At 35.9% G+C, this 17,131-nt stretch overlaps 1 pseudogene; it reads right to left on the reverse strand.

The window, feature by feature from the left end:
• Positions 1–17,131, reverse strand: part of LOC112310428 (elongation factor 1-gamma-like) — a 119,854-nt pseudogene that overhangs the window by 41,892 nt on the left and 60,831 nt on the right.

The following is a 17,131-nucleotide window of genomic DNA, read 5'->3' on the forward strand; positions in this document are numbered from 1 at the left end:
ACCTCATTTAATGAGGAACTCTATATTCTTACCAATGGGGCCACTTCATACAGTCTAAAAAGAAGGCTGCTATTGAATTAAGTCTAATGCCACAAAACAGGTTAACATATCACTAAAATTAATTTTTAAGAGTTTCTTTATTCATTTTAGAGAGGGGGGAGGGAGAGAGAAAGACAGGGAGAAAAACATAGATCATTGATCAACAAACTGAGCCATGCTGGGCAGGGCAATAACTAAAATTCTTTTTTTTAATCTATTTTTTTAATTGTTGTTTGGATACAATTGTCTCTATCTTCCCACCACCACTCTCCCCTGCCCCACCCAACCCCTCCATCCTTCCCCATTTTGGCTTTGTCCACGGGTCCTTTGTACATGTTCCTTTATGACCTTTCCCTTCTTTGGTCTCTTATCTCCCTCCCCCACTCTTGTGGTTACTGTCAGCTTGTTCTTAATTTCAATGTCTCTGGTGATATTTTGCTTGCTTGTTTGTTTTGCTGATTAGGTTCCACTTATAGGTGACATCATATGCTATTTGTCTTTCACCCCCTGGATTACTTCACTTAGCATAATGCTCTGCAGGCCCACCCATGCTGTCGTGAAGGGTAGGAGCTCCTTCTTTATTTCTGCTGCGTAGTATTCCACTGTGTAAATGTACCACAGTTTTTGATCCACTCATTTACTGATGGGCACCTAGCTTGCTTCCAGCATTTGGCTATTGTAAATTGTGCTGCTGTGAAGATTGCAATAACTAAAATGCTTAAGAATTCTAAATCCTTAAAAACTTTTTAAGCATTCAAGGAGTAGAAGACTAACAGAGATCCCTTCCTTCTTTAAGTCTGGCAAAGAAATCGACATCAGCCCACAAGCCACATGTTACCACCCAGTGACACGTGCTTCTGATCTGGTAGTTAAGAAGTGTTTGAGGATGAAATGTTTACCTCTCCTGGGTATGAACGCTTCCTTGATTTTGCCAAGTCAAGAAATGAATAAAGCTGAAAATCCCTCCAGTGATACTAAGGATGCCACAGGTACCTTAGCAGATGTTTGAAATGATCAATGGCTCTAAACTAGAAAAGCTTAGACGGCATGCTTTACAGTTCCTTAAAGTAAGATTTAAAATATTTTTATGTATTTTAAATAATTCTTTGCCTGATTAATATTTATGATTTTACATAGAAGCCAGCTTGATGCTGTGGTTGGAAAGTTAATAATTTAGAAAGACTGCTTTGTAGTCTAATGGCAACACTTGACTTCTGCTACTGCTTGAGGGCTGGCGACTTTGAAGTTTCTGTCTTAAATTAAGAGAAAAGAAAGAGTCAGGTATCAGCTCTTGTTCAGTTACTTTTCTGAGGGGTTCTTTTAACTGAGTTCCATGAAGCCATAATGTCTTTTAACAAGAATATTGATTGCAAAATAAAGTCTTGTTCCATTATCTTCTTAGAGGAAGCCCAAATAGAGGTATTTTAAAAGTTGGAGTAACATCACTTCTTTGCTGAATGGAAGCGTACTATTAACTCTCTGGAACACATAAAAGGAAAGTTTTCAGAGGAGTTTTCTATGTAAGCAAATCTTTTCTTCCTCCCCAATTTAAAATAAAGAAAAGAAAGCCATCATGACACTTAATTTCCTCTGACTGTATGATTGTGTGTTTTAATTTAGAGAAAATCTCCACACCACTAAATTTTACTTACTTGTTAGATAACAACTGTTAGGAACACCATTGCCTGCTACCATGAGACCTAGGAAATGACAGGTAATGGTTCTTAAGGTAACCAGTAGGGCCAATTACCCAGCCCCAGTGTCCAGTGAAGCTGGCAGACTGGAGCTCAGCAAGCTGAACCTCTGCATATTGAGCGTGCTTAGTGAAAACTCAGAGGATCTCCTTAGCCAGTGGACATGATTTTTAGTTATTCATCTTCACTGCAGTTGGTTATTCCCAAATTCCAAACACGCTACTAGAATTCAGCAACCCTGCCATTTTATATTATAATAAAGCATACAGCTAAAGCCGAACATAAACCTCGAGAAATGTCAAATAAAACTGAAAAGTTTCATTGAGCGATCTAAACAATTACAAGGTCTTTGAAAATGAAACACTGATATATGGGAAACATGATTTCTGACACCCAGGCAAACGTAAACTGGGGCTAATTCAAATGTTTTGAACTCACCAGCTGAGGGTTTATATTGAACAGACAACATTAGGACTCAACCACATAAAGAGAGAACAAAAAACAACAGAATAGTCCTAACAGGAGGAAGCACAGAATCCTGAATCTATGCTACTTACTCACTACTAATAACTAAATAGTGACTAACTAAGGTTTACGGTTGGTAAAAGTTTGAAAGACCCACATCATCGTTAATTCGGCAAAGAACTACGCATCAGTGTCTTTGCTTTTTTGCCTGGTAAGAATTCTAGAAATAAAAGCGAGACGGTACCTTTACTTTGACTTAATGACTAGTGAAACAATTATATGCAGGCAATAAGTAATAAATATTCATTAAGAGCGCTTTTAAGTTTCCATTCTGCAACACAACTCTATCACAATGGGCATACAAATGACTCAAAGCAACTTATGTCACTGTTTTTCTGTTACTAGGTGATTTGATTAATTGCTGAGATATGTGTTAAGTACTTTAAAATCTGATGAGGTCCCATATGTTTGATTAGTTCAGTATTTTTGAAAATTTTAATATGTTGTTTTTCTAATTGGTCTCTTTCCAGCAGAATTTAACATTAATGCCTTATTTCTGATTTTAAGCATTTTTCACTCGCTGAAATGCTCCATACCCTGAGGTAACATATAAAGGGTAGGGGAAAAGTAGGATTATAGTTATCAGTACATGAAGCCCAGATTATTCTTGTATTATTATTTATTAATCATTGTAGTTTCCATAAGAACAAGTGAAAACCTACTTTAGTCTCTGACATTGAACATACCTTAGACCTTCCTGGAGTTTTTTCCTCAGCTCTTTTCATAAATCAGGTTTCTCTGTTTTACAAAAGCACCTCAGGAGAACCTTCCTAAACTCTATGATATACCAATAGTCTGATGTTTACTTTTTCTATCTTTTGACAGCATAGAAGTTATACAATTTTTAAAATAAATGTCTAATCTGTCATCTTCTATTTATATGTGGGTAGGTTTTGTCCATTGCTCTGTGTTGCATCCCACCAGATTCCCGCAATAATATGGGGATCTAAAGAGCTTGCTTCCTTGCTTGGTGCTCCTTCATTGACATGCCCTATAGGGGATCCACAATCATCCAAGGATGCACCTTAGGATCTTCAATACATGATGGAGATTAAGGAAGAAATGAAGGCAGTTAGCAACACAAACAATGCTATTGAGAAACTCACCAGCCCTATGAATAAGTCAGAATATGTGGAGAGAGTAATCACCTTATTAATTAGTTTTCTCAGAATCAGTCTTATGATTTTCCTGGAAATTAAATTGATCAAAGGCTCATAAATCATATATACCTTGTCATCCCTACCATTGCTCTAATGAGAAAATACTTTTAAATAATATTTAGCAGATATTTTCAAACTTAATTTGTTGTATTTTCTTATTGTCATGCAAATAAAAATAAAATGACTAAGTTGAAGTTTTGTACAAACTGCACACATTTTCTAACTGGTGGCCACAAGGAGTCCGGTGCTTCCCTTGTGTGTGGCTTGGCATTTAAGAAGCATAGATTATACATCTAGAAAAGGGCAAAACAATTTACCCTGAGGTTATGTTTTTATAAGCAAAGTAATTTCAGATAATTGTACAATACTAGCAGACCGAGCTTGAAGTTACATTACACAGACTGTATAACCGCGTCATGCTTTAGCCAACCACTGCCAATGGGTCAGGGGTTCATTTCTTGCATTGGGCTCTCATACTATCTACATGTGGGAATTGGGACGAGTCGTAGTTTTTCAGTTGGTCTCAGTTTCCTGATCTATCAAATGAAGTAGTTGGCTGAAGTTATGCCAGTGTTTCTTTCTTCTAATACTTCGTTAATCTCAATTCTTGCTTCACTGTAGTTCCCAGAAAATAGCCTTCAAATTCCTAACATTTTCATTCTATTTGAAACTGTTTCTGGATTTATAGGGTGCTAAAAGGCTTACCAAATGTACTTTTTCTTTGTTGGAAATATAGTTTAAAGACAAATCTTTGGACAAAAATTTTAATTTAAAGATATTATTTTTGGACAAAATTTTCAATATATTTATATATAAAGTATATATACTTTATAAAGTATATAAAGTCTATACAGTATATGAAATATATATAATATAGTATATATAGCATATGTATACTATATACTAGTATATAGTATATATATTAAGTATATAAAGTATATCTATATATAAAGTGTGTGTGTGTGTATATATATATATAGTTAGAAAATAACTTAAATAATCATTTAAATTTATTCACTTAAAAGACAGAATAAAGAAACATTCCCCTGTTAGAATGCAGCTTTGAGGACTAAACATGAAATGATTTTTAAGTGGATGAAATGAGAACGCAATTTTTAAACAGAGGTAACCTATATAATTTAGTGTTTCTGTTGTGAGAAGTAAATGCTTTTTCTTAATGCATTTAAGCAAACAGTATTAATGATTAATAACATTTTTGACCCTGTAACCAGACCTACAAATTCTTGAATAATTAATGAGGTATTCAATACTGCATAGGATATCCATCTGCTAAGAACTTATTTTGTATGTATGCAAACTGTTAATGTTGAAAGCCCTACACAAAACATTTGAGATTGATTTAATAATATCTACTAATATCTATATAAGTTTATTATTTCTTAATAAACTACTCATGTTAAAATGCTTATAAGCTACTCATAAAAGAGGTAAAAATGACAATGATTTCTATTTCAAATTGTCTTCTCATATGACATTAGTGAATAGTTTTGAGGAACTACTAAATGATAGCTATTGTGCTGAATTTTAAGAATAATATGAAGTAGAAGATATGTAAGATCTAAAAACATCATAATTCTTCATTACACAGTCTGTGTCAGGTTGAAAGAAAATTATTTCAAATGTCCATTCTTAAGGCACTATTTGTTTTTTCAGTGGAGATACAAAATTTTTGAGACATAAAATGAGAAAATAAGTGTTAGGCTAAAAGGCACTACCATGTCATCCTAAGTATTTTAAAATACAATTTTATTCTTTATATTTTATTTTGTATTCTAATTTTCAGGTTATATTCAAATATATGGGGGAATATATTTGTCAATGATACATTGGACAAAGGTTTTATATCCAAAATATATAAAGAACTCCCATGACTCTACTCCAGGAAGACAAACAATCTGATTAAAATGTGGGCAAAGGACCTGAACAGACACTTCTCCAAGGAGGACCTGCAGAGGGCTCATAGACATATGAGAAAAATGTTCAATATTGCTAGTCATCAGAGAGATGCAAATTAAAAACACAAAGAGAAATAACTTCACACCAGTCAGAATGGCTACCATTAATAAATCAACAAACAACAAGTGCTGGCAAGAATGTGGAGAAAAGGGAACCCTATTGCACTTTGGGGAATGCAGACTGGTGCAGCCACTGTGGAAAACAGTATGGAACTTCCTCAAAAAACTACAAATGGAACTGCCTTATGACCCAGTGATTCACTGCTGGGAATATACCCTAAGAATCCTGAAACATCAATTCAAAATAACTTACGCACCCCTATGTTCACAGCAGCATTATACAATAGCCAAGTGCTGGAAACAGCCTAAGTGCCCATCAGTAAATGAGTGAATTAAAAAACTGTGGTACGTTTACACAATTTCTATGCAGCAAAAAAATAAATAATAATAATAATAAGGAACTCCTACCTTTTGCAACAGCATGGGTGGAACTGGAGACTATTATGCTAAATGACATAAGCCAATTAGTGAAAGACAAATACCCTATTACCTCACTTACAACTGGAATCTAATGAATAAAGGAAACTAATGAGAAAAATAGAACCAAAAGTGTGGAAACAAGGAACAGACTGACAGCTGGAGGAGGGGAAGAGGGAAGGGAAAATAATAGAAGGATCAGGATGGGATTCGTCAAAGAACATGTATGAGTGACCCATGGACATGGACAATGGAGAGGGGATTAACTGTAGGGGAGAAGGGAAGGCTAGGTGGAAGGAGGCAAAAGAGAAAAAAATTGGGACAACTCTATTAGAATAAACAATAAAAAAGTAAAGTAGAAAAACATTATTAGACTAAAATCTATAAGAAAAATAATTCAGGTAAAATTTCAAGTTGGAAGACATTATAATTAAAAATACAATTACATTTGGCATTAGGCCTTGACTATATTATTTTTTATCCTACACCAACATTTTGGGTTTTTTTACACTGTATTTTTACATAGTTTTCTACTAAATTTGTGAATTTTGCATACAGAGTATTCTCATAGTGTTTAGAACATTAACTTTACTGCATCACTTTTTATGTTTTTTAGAGATATATTTGTGTTTCCTAAACAACTATTCTATTTTTATTTTAAGATTTTTATAGATGTTTTAAATAACTAGGTTTCTTTCCTTGTGTTTACTGATTAATGTCAAAATTCTGGCCCACTCCTGGCAAAGAAATAGAATTTATGGTACCTGTTTTTATGATAACCTCATTTCCTGTTCCATATTATATCTTTAGCTTTATTGAATTTCCTTAGTTGACTCCTTTAAAGTATCTAGTTCTTTTGTCAATATAAGCTCACATCAATAAATTAATTAAATCAGTTAAGCTAAATATTTAAATTATTTTCAAATTCATGTAAGTTTCTAATCATTCAGTTATCCAAAGTTACTGGTTTTACCTCAAGTGTCCTCTTTAAAAAAATAAAATAGAATGTCCTTTGGTATATTTATCTTGATGTGGAACAAGTATCCTAGAACACTGACTGGAAGGCTAGGAAGTACTACAGATAAAGTGAACGTGATATATATTGAGTACATACGAGTGTTCGTTGTTAGTATCTAGATTCACTGCACTTCCAGAAGCAACGTCCATATCCTTCCAGCTGTTACAATAATTCTGTCTTAGCCCACCACTCTAATTAATCTTAGCCTATTATCACTGCTTCCATCTTTCTGGAAAAGGGAAAGTCAAAGAAGGTATAGAACCAGTGAACTTTCTGAGATTAATTAGGAGGAAAAGAAGCCTCTAAATGTTTCTAATATCGTAAAAATTCTTTGATCTCTAAAAATACCCTGTACTTCCCAAAACACACATTTGAAATAAAACCTTGAAGATGTAAAAAACAAACCCATAATAAAAATTATTACTGAAGCTAGCCAACTGCCTTTTCATTTGTAATAAATTACTGTTATACCAGACACATATAACTTTTAGTTATTCAAATATTATTAAAATACAAAAATTGCAACTCCTTTTCCCTACTGAGAATGAAAATACTAACAAGTTTCTTAAGAAACTGATTCCTAATGTCCAAAATATAAATATTTTATACATGTAGATTAATCACTTTAAAGACAGAAAGAATGCGGCTGAGACAGTTGCATTAGGTACTACTTCAGAGTGAATATACTGCCCTATAACATGAATACAAATCCATATTTTTAAAGGAAACATGTAAAAGACCACAAAACTAAGCTGACATTGTGCATTATTGAATGTGTAAGAGTTATACTTTGGCCTTCATTTTTCAATTTGTGAACACATAAGGTAAAAACTTTTGAATTTCAATTTATACTTGTGTTAAAGATAAAAACAAGATCATTGCATATTTCCTAAAGATTGTTTCTGTTGCTCTAAGTAGAAAATCATTTCCCAAACCTAAATTAAATAACGAAAGAAATCCTCTCTAATGCGGGTTGGTTAAGCCCAGAGTTGCGACTGCTAAGTAGCCACGCCCACCAACGGTGCCTTGCAGGGAGTTACATTACAGGTAGGCTGCAGACACGGCACAAGTTTGACAAAGATGTTTTCCCATGCCCAGTCGGTTCCTTGAAATACTGCAAGTCTTCTGGTCATCTTTCAGGGCATTTTATACCACTTGGCAGCTAAACTGAACATTTGTATACGAAATATGCACTAGCATCTTTTTCTTATACCTGTCCTCCTAGCTCACTTCAGGACAATCACTTGACTTCACTCTAATTTATTGTTCTGGAAATGACAATAACTGCACTGGCATCTGTGAAATCGTGTTCTGCAGACCACTTGAATAAAATGACCTGGGGCGTGGTGAAAAAGGCGTGTTCTTGAACTCCATCACATCTCTATCACATCAGAATATAAATTGTGGAGGTCAAACCGACTGTATTTTCATACATTTTTTTATTCAATACATATGCAACAAACTCTGAAAGTGTCTAAACCAGGCTTATATGTAAGATGTGAGAAGAAGAGGGATAGTCTGATGGAAGTTCTAAGTCCTTTTTCCTCCCAGGAATAAAAAAAAAATACTGTTCTCTTCCTAGGCCTTTCTATTGGTATGAGCAGGAGACAAGAGGAAGCTGGGGTGTGCAGGAGGCAGGGCGCGGCCAAGGGAAACTCCAATGTTCCTAGTGGGGCTTTCCACCTTATTTTTCTTGATCATAATTATCAGTATCTGACAAACAATGTATACTTTACTTCTTTATTTTTGTCTTTATCACCCTCACTAGAATTTATGTGCCAAGGCAGAGGAAATAGTTTGCCAATAAGTACTTTATAAATGAATAAATGAATCAAATGTCTGTATGTATCATCAGTCTTTATATGTCTAAGACATTGCAATAAATTTAGGAATTCTATACCCTCTTGACTGCAGAGGTGCTTTAGACCCTCAATAACTGAGGGGGTGGATTTCAGTTTTGTAGAAGCAGAGGAAATAATACTTTTCTGTAGTGCCTGATGCTGAATGTTTTCCCCACCACCTTCTAACCCATTTAGCAATCTGACAAATGATCACTCAGCCTTCATTCACCTCCATTTCTGTGAAAAATTCTTTGGGCTTTAGACATCATTCATAAAATTTCAGCTGTCTTTCTCAATAAAAGTCCCATAACTAAAAATATAAAATAATAATTATTTTAATATAATAATGTAAAAATAATATTCATGTTGGTAAAGTTTTATCACTGGTTTTGAAATCAAGAGCCTATCACTGTGGCCCATTGATTTTTTTTTATGTCTATGTTCAGTTTCTTTAGTGTCCTTGTGCATTAATGTCCCATATCCCTGTGTTTCTTTAATGCATCTCTGTGAAGGGCAGGTGCAGGAGGTTTGTCAATGATGAGAAACGTCCCACTGGAAAAAATTGCCCTACTTGAAGGCTTTGCTCACACGCTGTAACCAGCATCTGAATCTCTTTGCTACCAGGATGCAGCCTCTGCCACGCATGTGCCATTTTTATGACTCCTAGCTCAGCTGTCAATCTGCACTCAGCAGAAAGGTAAGCTCCTGGTACCAGACCTAGACTCCCCAAATGGACCCGTTGTTGTTGATTCCAAAAAGGATGACACTAGCAAACACATCTTCCTCAGCTTGTCCAATCCCTAGAATATTTCAATAATGAAAGTATAACTCACGAGGATCTGGATGAGCTCCTTAGGGAAGAAGTACTTCAAGGAAGGACCACAGGAACCAGCTATCCTCATCAAAACAGTCCTCAAAATATGGTAGCACCTCAGAGAGTGTGTCCTTATTGGCGTATTTGTGCTAAAATCGTCCTACACAAAGGACCTGAGGCAGGTGAGCAAAGGTGCTGTTGGCTCCGGTGCCTGCTCACATTCCCTCTCTATTCCTCAGGAGTGGGGGCAGCCACCTCCTCTTTCTCCTCTTTATGCTCAGCCTGGGCTTCTGCTTCTCCTCCCACACAGTTTTCCCTTCCCCTGGGGCGTCTTTCCATGTGGTGCTCTTTTTAGGCTGGCTGTCTGCAAGCTTTTTAACATAAAACTGGGCCATCTTCTCACAGTTTCACCTCCCGAGAGACACAGGAGGTGGTGCTGTTTAATGTAGGTGGGGAGCCAGCAACTGGTATTGAGTCAGGCCTGGCAGAATAAAGGCTCCAGGGCCTGTTCATAGAGCCACAGTAGGGTGCAGACAACTGTGGTACCTGCCAGTGTCACGCATTTGCCCACCACAAACGTCTTGATCTTGAAGCAAGCATCCAACAGCCCCAGAATTCACCTCACCTTCTCCTTTGTATTCTCTGTGGCCTGCTTGTTGGAGTGCATGATGCCTAAAGTGGGGAACACCCGGTTACTGGCTGGGGGCACTATGTCACTACCAGCAAAGGTCACCCATGCACCTGGTGGGATGCTGCCTCTGGGGTACTTCCCAGCAGCTCCTCATTGCTCACATAATGAGCCATGGCATTGCTCTCCAGCAGACAGAATCTATGGTCACCCTAAAGTTCTGGAAACTCTCTGTCAGGAAATTTACGGGGAAATCCAGGCGTGAGGTTGGTTTGGCCAAAGTGGAAGTAAGGTCACGCAGGGAGCATGATGACCAGAGCCCCACTATACTGAACATCAATGAGGTCCTAAAAGGCCCTCTAGTTTTCATGATATGTGCACAGGGTCCCAGCTGCAATGGTGACTTTGCAGAGAAAGGGGCCACTGATTGTTTTTACAGCTTTGGCATTTACCCTACATCTTCAGTCCACCCATCAGTGTCATTCCCTACTTGTCTAATGGCAACACCATTGTACTTGATTCCTCATTGTTCATTCATTTAGCCCATCTTCAGTCCTGTCTAATGGGTGGCCAGAATGCTTGTTCTAAAATGCATGTCTAATTACAGCACTTGCCCACTACCCACGTTTCTATATCACCTATCGAATAATACCTATAATCATTTTTGTTGATATGGAAGATTTCTATTATCTTGCCCTTAACTATTACTGAAAATAACTGCTGACAGATTTTCTGCCTTTTCCTTCTCCTCTACCAGACAATTTATTTATAGTTTGTCAAATAATTAGAGAGTTTCCTGTCTCTGTACATTGGCATATATTCTCTTATTTTAAAAAGCTCTGCCACCTACTTAATGACCTAGAAAGTGGTTACTCAACTCTAACTCAAGTATACAGTGTGTACAAAATGTCCCTGGTTTCCTCGTTTTGGTTGTTTAGTATCTCCTTGTGTTCCCATAATACATTTTATGTGTTATTTCTTATCATCCGTACTCTTTACAGTGCCCTTAAAGTATTCTTTCCAGAAAACAAGTCCATCATCTCAAGCTTTTCTACTGTTGACTCATAAAAAATATTCTAAATAACACTGTTTTTAATCATTTGACTCCCTAATTCACAGAAAATCAGATGATGGATGAGCACCAAGCCCAAGGTTACCTGTTCAATAGACTGAGCATAAAACTCAGATGCACTATGTGATCACGTTTTATCTTTCAGGAATATGAATTGGAAAGTGTGGAGGCAATAAGGTAGTTTGTAGCAGGGAGTAAAGCTGAAAAGTTCTATTTAAGGAAACTCTGGGGTAGTTTATGACAGGCGAGGAAGAGCTAGGTTCATAAATGTTCATGGCATGCCAGAGTTATGAGGAAGCAAAAGTTACAAGTAAACAGGAGTTATACGACAAATTAAGTGTTTATGCACAGTGGAGAGTAAGAAAGAGTAAGCTTGTAGCAAAAGGGGGAAATGATAGAAATTTAGAAGTTCATGAGTCATATTACAGCAGAGCCCACGTAATCATTAGTGAATCTGTTCAACCTTCTACAGCTGATATCCTCAGTACTGCCTCAGATTCCCAAAGAAACTTAGGTGTCTAAATTTTCTCAATGGTCTGAAATATTATGATTTCTAGCTGCTTTTGACATAATTAGCATTTCTTTTTTGCTTGGGTAAACATATTCTTTATCACTAGAGTAACTTGAATGACTCTCTTCCTTTTAACCACCAGAGCTTAATAGAACATCTTTTCTCACCATAATGTGAATTTCACAGAAGCTGGGGTACTCTCATCTTTCTCATTATATCTCTGATATACAGTAAGCACTTTTCCTTTCTTCAGTGCTAGACACCATTGACATGCCCCAGTCTATCCCCGAAGTCTTTTGCTTACCCTAGAAGTTGCCGATTTAATGCAACCAGGAGGATCACAGTTCATAATCTCTGATAGTGATTACCATAGGGAGTCAGGAGAAGGAAGCTGGTCAAGTTAAATTCTATTTTTAAAAGATCAAAAGAGCAAAATTCCTGATTCACACATGAGCAAGCAATTAAGAGTGTCCCACAGTGATGACCATGAGTATTACTGATGATAGTAAAACCCACTGGTCATTGGGTCCGGAGAACAAGAGAAGTCTAAAACATTCAGTATGCTACTGAAATGAATATGCTCACATGGCCCATTGGTAAAACCTATCCATATCCTCAAAACTACCCCCTCTTCAAGGCTCTCAGCTGGCCCTGAAATTTTAAATTATGATTTGTTTCAGTGACCCCCTTTCCTTGTATACTTAGTCTCAATGAACCCCACATACCCGGATACCCTCCAGTCTTTTACCCGATCTGGAAGCTTCTCATTTTGCAATCACAACACAAAAGGTCTCATATAGTAAAAGAGCTCACTCGCCATTCTAAGGTCTTCTCTTGGAATTTTATGTGATCCTCTACATCACTCTTCACCCAAAAGCAAAGCTACCTTTCGTAACCCAAAGATTATTTACTCCTTTATGGCTGATACAGTTGTCTTTAAAGTATCACTTTATATAGAGTCCTTGATGAAGTGGAAAAAAACACCAAACACATACACACAAATAAATTTTTGGTAGAGTATGCTAAAGCTGTAATAAATGAGTAAATCAGTGGATCAAAATTAGACTATAAACAAGTGGTTGAGACCATGGTCTTATACACTTTTAAACTAGTACTGTTAATAAAGCTAAAACCAAATTCTTTGGTGATCACAGCAGAAATACTGTAAGCACATTAATATTCCTGGAACTCCAGACCCATTCTTATTAAACCAACCCTCAAGTAATTTGGCTTCACTGTTCTCTGAATTTTAGTGAGAAGGCACTAATACGTTTGTTAGGCAGCCTTTATTTACAAACCTAATACATTGTGAAAATCTTCATGCATCAAGTCTTACTCCCACGAAATTATACCAACCTTTCAGGAACAATAAATTTAGACATTTTTAAGATGCAAATGTAGAATAGTTGTAAGTAAAATAATACATTTTAAATGTATAACATTTTATAAAAGAGTAGGAAAAGATTGATAACTATACAACAAACACTTCAAACCCCCCCCCCAAAATTAAAAACTGTTAGCTCCTTTCATTCTGAATTGTTCTATATTCTTTCAGATAAAATAAGTTGACATGATAAGTTGAATAGAGAAAGAGACTGCAAGGGTGATATTAGAGAATTGTAGGAAAATTAATTTTGCAGTTTATCAAGTTACAATTACTAGTATATATGTCTTAAAGAATCATAGAAATATTCATACTGTTTTTATTATACAAGGATTATTAACTAGCCTGAGTAGTCCCTAGTTGTTTTTCACACTTCAAACAATTTGTTAGAGTTATACTGCCTCTGTACCTCGATTTAGTGGTGAAAAAGCTGAATCTCAGTTATCCTTAAACTATTCAACCTTTTAGCGAAGCTAAAACTTCACCAACTGGGCAGTCTTAAAGTCTTCTGCATTGGTTGTGGTATCATAAAAAGATATCTGATCTTTGTCTCTAGCTCCTGTACAGAACTCTCAAAACCCTTAGAATTTACTGAGTGATAAGGATGACAGAAGCTGCCTTTTATTCTAATGAGGCAACTTTTGGCAGGGTGGTATCTCAGATATCTTTAGAATGGGGGCTAGTAGCCAGAAATACCAAACATTGATTATTTAGATGTTTGAAACTTTCCGTCCCATCTTCACTCTCCAGAGAATGAGAGGGTCTTAAAATTGAGTTAATTACCAATAGCCAGTGATTTAATCAAAGCATGCCTATATAATGAAACCGTCATAAAAATCCCTAAATGTTGGGGTTCAGGGAGTTTCTGGGTCAGCAAAGCCATAGGGGTGCAGGGAAGGCAGGGTGCCAGGAAAGGGTCAGGCATTCCCATACTCGTCCCACCAAACCTTGCCTTATAAATTTCTTTTATTTGGTTGTTCCTGAGTTGTGTAGTTTACAGCAAATGAGTAACAGGAAGTGCTTTCCTGAGTTCCAAGAGTCTCTAAAGAATTATCAACCTAAGTAGAGATTATGGGAACTCCTGATTTAGTAGTAGGTATTTGGTCAGAAATACCAGTGGGCAGAGACTTGAAAATGGTGCCTGAAGTGTGGACAGTCTTGTGGGACTGGGTCTTTTAACTTGAGGGATCTGATGCTAACTCCAGGTTGACAGCGTCAGAATTGAATTGATTTCTTAGATAGCCAATTGATTTCCGAGAGTTGGGGAAGTGATGATAGAAAAATAATATGTGTTTGGTGTCAGGAGAGAAAAAAGAAAACAAAAATCCGTATGTCAGAATCAGTGTAAGAAAAAACATTAGGTCAAAATGTTTATTGTAGTCATTGAAGAGAAGGTGTTTTCTGCTAGCTCTCTGGACACCCCAGCAATGAATGCAGTGGCTAGGCAAAAAGGTCAATGGGAAGAGGACCATAGAATACAAACTTTAGTTGTTATGGACAAATGTCTTGGTTTTATCACAAGTGGACAAAGTATTTTAATAATATGTAAAACCAGGACACTTTACGTACAAATGTTTAGACCACTGAGAAGCCATGCCTTGAATTTACAACAAGTGAAAATTTAGTAATGACTCCTACTTTCTTCTCACATCTGCTGCTCCAACTCATTGCATTCTTATCAAATTTGATAAAAATTTGCAGGCCAACTTTAGAATTATCTTGAGATGTAGATTTTCAAAAGTCGTGGTACTGAGTGTGTTCTCCAACTTTCCTGGTGCACAACATGTTAGGGTAGACAATTCTTTACATCTACTACCCAGCAGGTATCCTTGGATTTAGAGGGTAATCTTTGTATTCAGAATAACTCTAAGGTCATGGAAAGTGTATTTTCTTAAAAAAATGTTTCTGTAATTCTAGGTCATCGATGGATAAATAGGTATTATAATTTATGAGTGAATTTTGCCCAGTTTGGTCACTGCTATACTCTCAAAGCCTAGAAAATTGCCTATAATATATTAGGTATCAAAAGAAATCACAAAATAGTTGTTGAGTGAATTCAACAAATACTGAAATATGAATGAGTATAAAAACATTTTGAAGCTAAGGAGAAAAGATCCAGGACCTTAACAACCTTCCTTCTGTTACAAATATTTAAACAGTGTCCTAGAAAAGTAATCTTCTCAAAATCATAAATCTGGTCAATGTACTAATTAGTAAGTTATGAATTAGAATTAAAATGAGAATCCAAATTTTCAAGAGCAATATTAATTTCATGATACTGGGTGTTGTCACTATACTTCTAACCAAATTTCTCTGGTAGCTATTATTTGACTGGGAAATTGCCTTTTCTATGTCAAAAATAGTCAAATATCAGCAATTTCATATGGTTAGAGATTTATTTATATATTTATAGACAGATACATTTATATATACACATATATGTGTGCATATATTGATGTACATATGTATGGATACATCTATGTAGCTATATATTCTTACATATACACATACAAATACACACACACTCATATATATGTGTACTCACACATATACACGCATATACAGATTTCAGAGAATATACTTCTCATCTGAGTTACGGAATTTTAGAAAACAAAGGGAAAACACATTCTTTTCTTTGCAATTCCTACACCACTTACTCTAATTCATTAAAATGTATTACTTGAGTATCAGTCAATTTGTGAAAAGATCAAATTGTATGCATTAGTGCTGCCTGTGAGAAACTTCCTCTCTTCTAGAAGGTGCCCCTTTTCTTCTTCCAAAATCCTATGTTCTTAAGAAAGTAGTTCCTTCGGTAAAAATTCCCTTGTCCTATTATAGTACATTTTGAATTTGCTTTTCAAAAAGACACATTGGAAAATATTGATCTACATTGTTTACATAAGAGAGTTTCTTTAACATTATTCTGTTCCTAGGGAAAAAGTTGGGGCATAGTAGAAGAAAAGATTAATAAATTATGTTAGTATTATTAGGCCTTCTATGACCATTAGGATGGCAAATTAGGGTATCCATCTCTTATAGAGCCCCTGAGTTGCTCTAAGAAACAGAGAAGGACGACATCAGACTGTGAGGGCAAACAACTGTGATACGTACTTCTAAGCCCATAAGCAATATCATTATTTGGAAGACATGGACTTTATTAGAAATGGAATAGAGCTACTGAAAGATAAAGGGAACTTGTTGAAAATTACCTGAGTAATCTTTAAAATAAATAGGAGCATATATATAGTCTATAACAAAAGTGGGCCTTGGCAATGAATAAATAAATGACTTAAAGAAGTTTTATCAAGATTTTAATCTATGACTTCAAGAAAAATGAAAAAGCCTAAGCAAATATGTACACAAGTTTTTCAGTGTATGGAAAGGTCCTAATAGTAAATAGCATGGCACCCGTGACATAGCTACAATAAATAAACATACTTGTTGACTTATTATCTATGCTTGCATAGACCAATTAAATAAGTTCAAAAATCCCACAGATTACTGATCTCTATATATTCACTTGTATACCCCTTTTCTAGGCATCTACCCCAAAATTCTGAAAGCACGCATAAAGCTATAGGTACCACTATGTTCATTGCAGCATTATTCATGGTGGCCAAGACATGGAAAGAACCTAAGTGTCCTCCAACCAGTGATTGGGTAAAGAAGATGTGGTGAGTAATAGAATAGTGCTCAGCCATAAGAAAGACAATTTGCAACATCATGCATGGATTTTAGAGTAACATGCTAAGTAAAATAAGTCAGAGAGAAACAGACAAGAAACATAATTTTGTTCATATGTCAATATAAAACAGGAAGCAACAAATGAGTGAACAAACTCAAAGACACAGACAATGATATGGTGATTAGTGGAGGAAAAGTGGAAAGGATGAAGAGGGTGAAGGGGGTCAAATATATGGTGATGGAAGGAGGCTAGATTTGGGGTTGTAAGCACACAATGGAATATACCAATGATGTATCATAAAATTGTA

The sequence above is a fragment of the Desmodus rotundus genome, chromosome 13, assembly GCF_022682495.2.
Source record: "Desmodus rotundus isolate HL8 chromosome 13, HLdesRot8A.1, whole genome shotgun sequence".
In the NCBI taxonomy this organism is placed as follows: domain Eukaryota; kingdom Metazoa; phylum Chordata; class Mammalia; order Chiroptera; family Phyllostomidae; genus Desmodus; species Desmodus rotundus.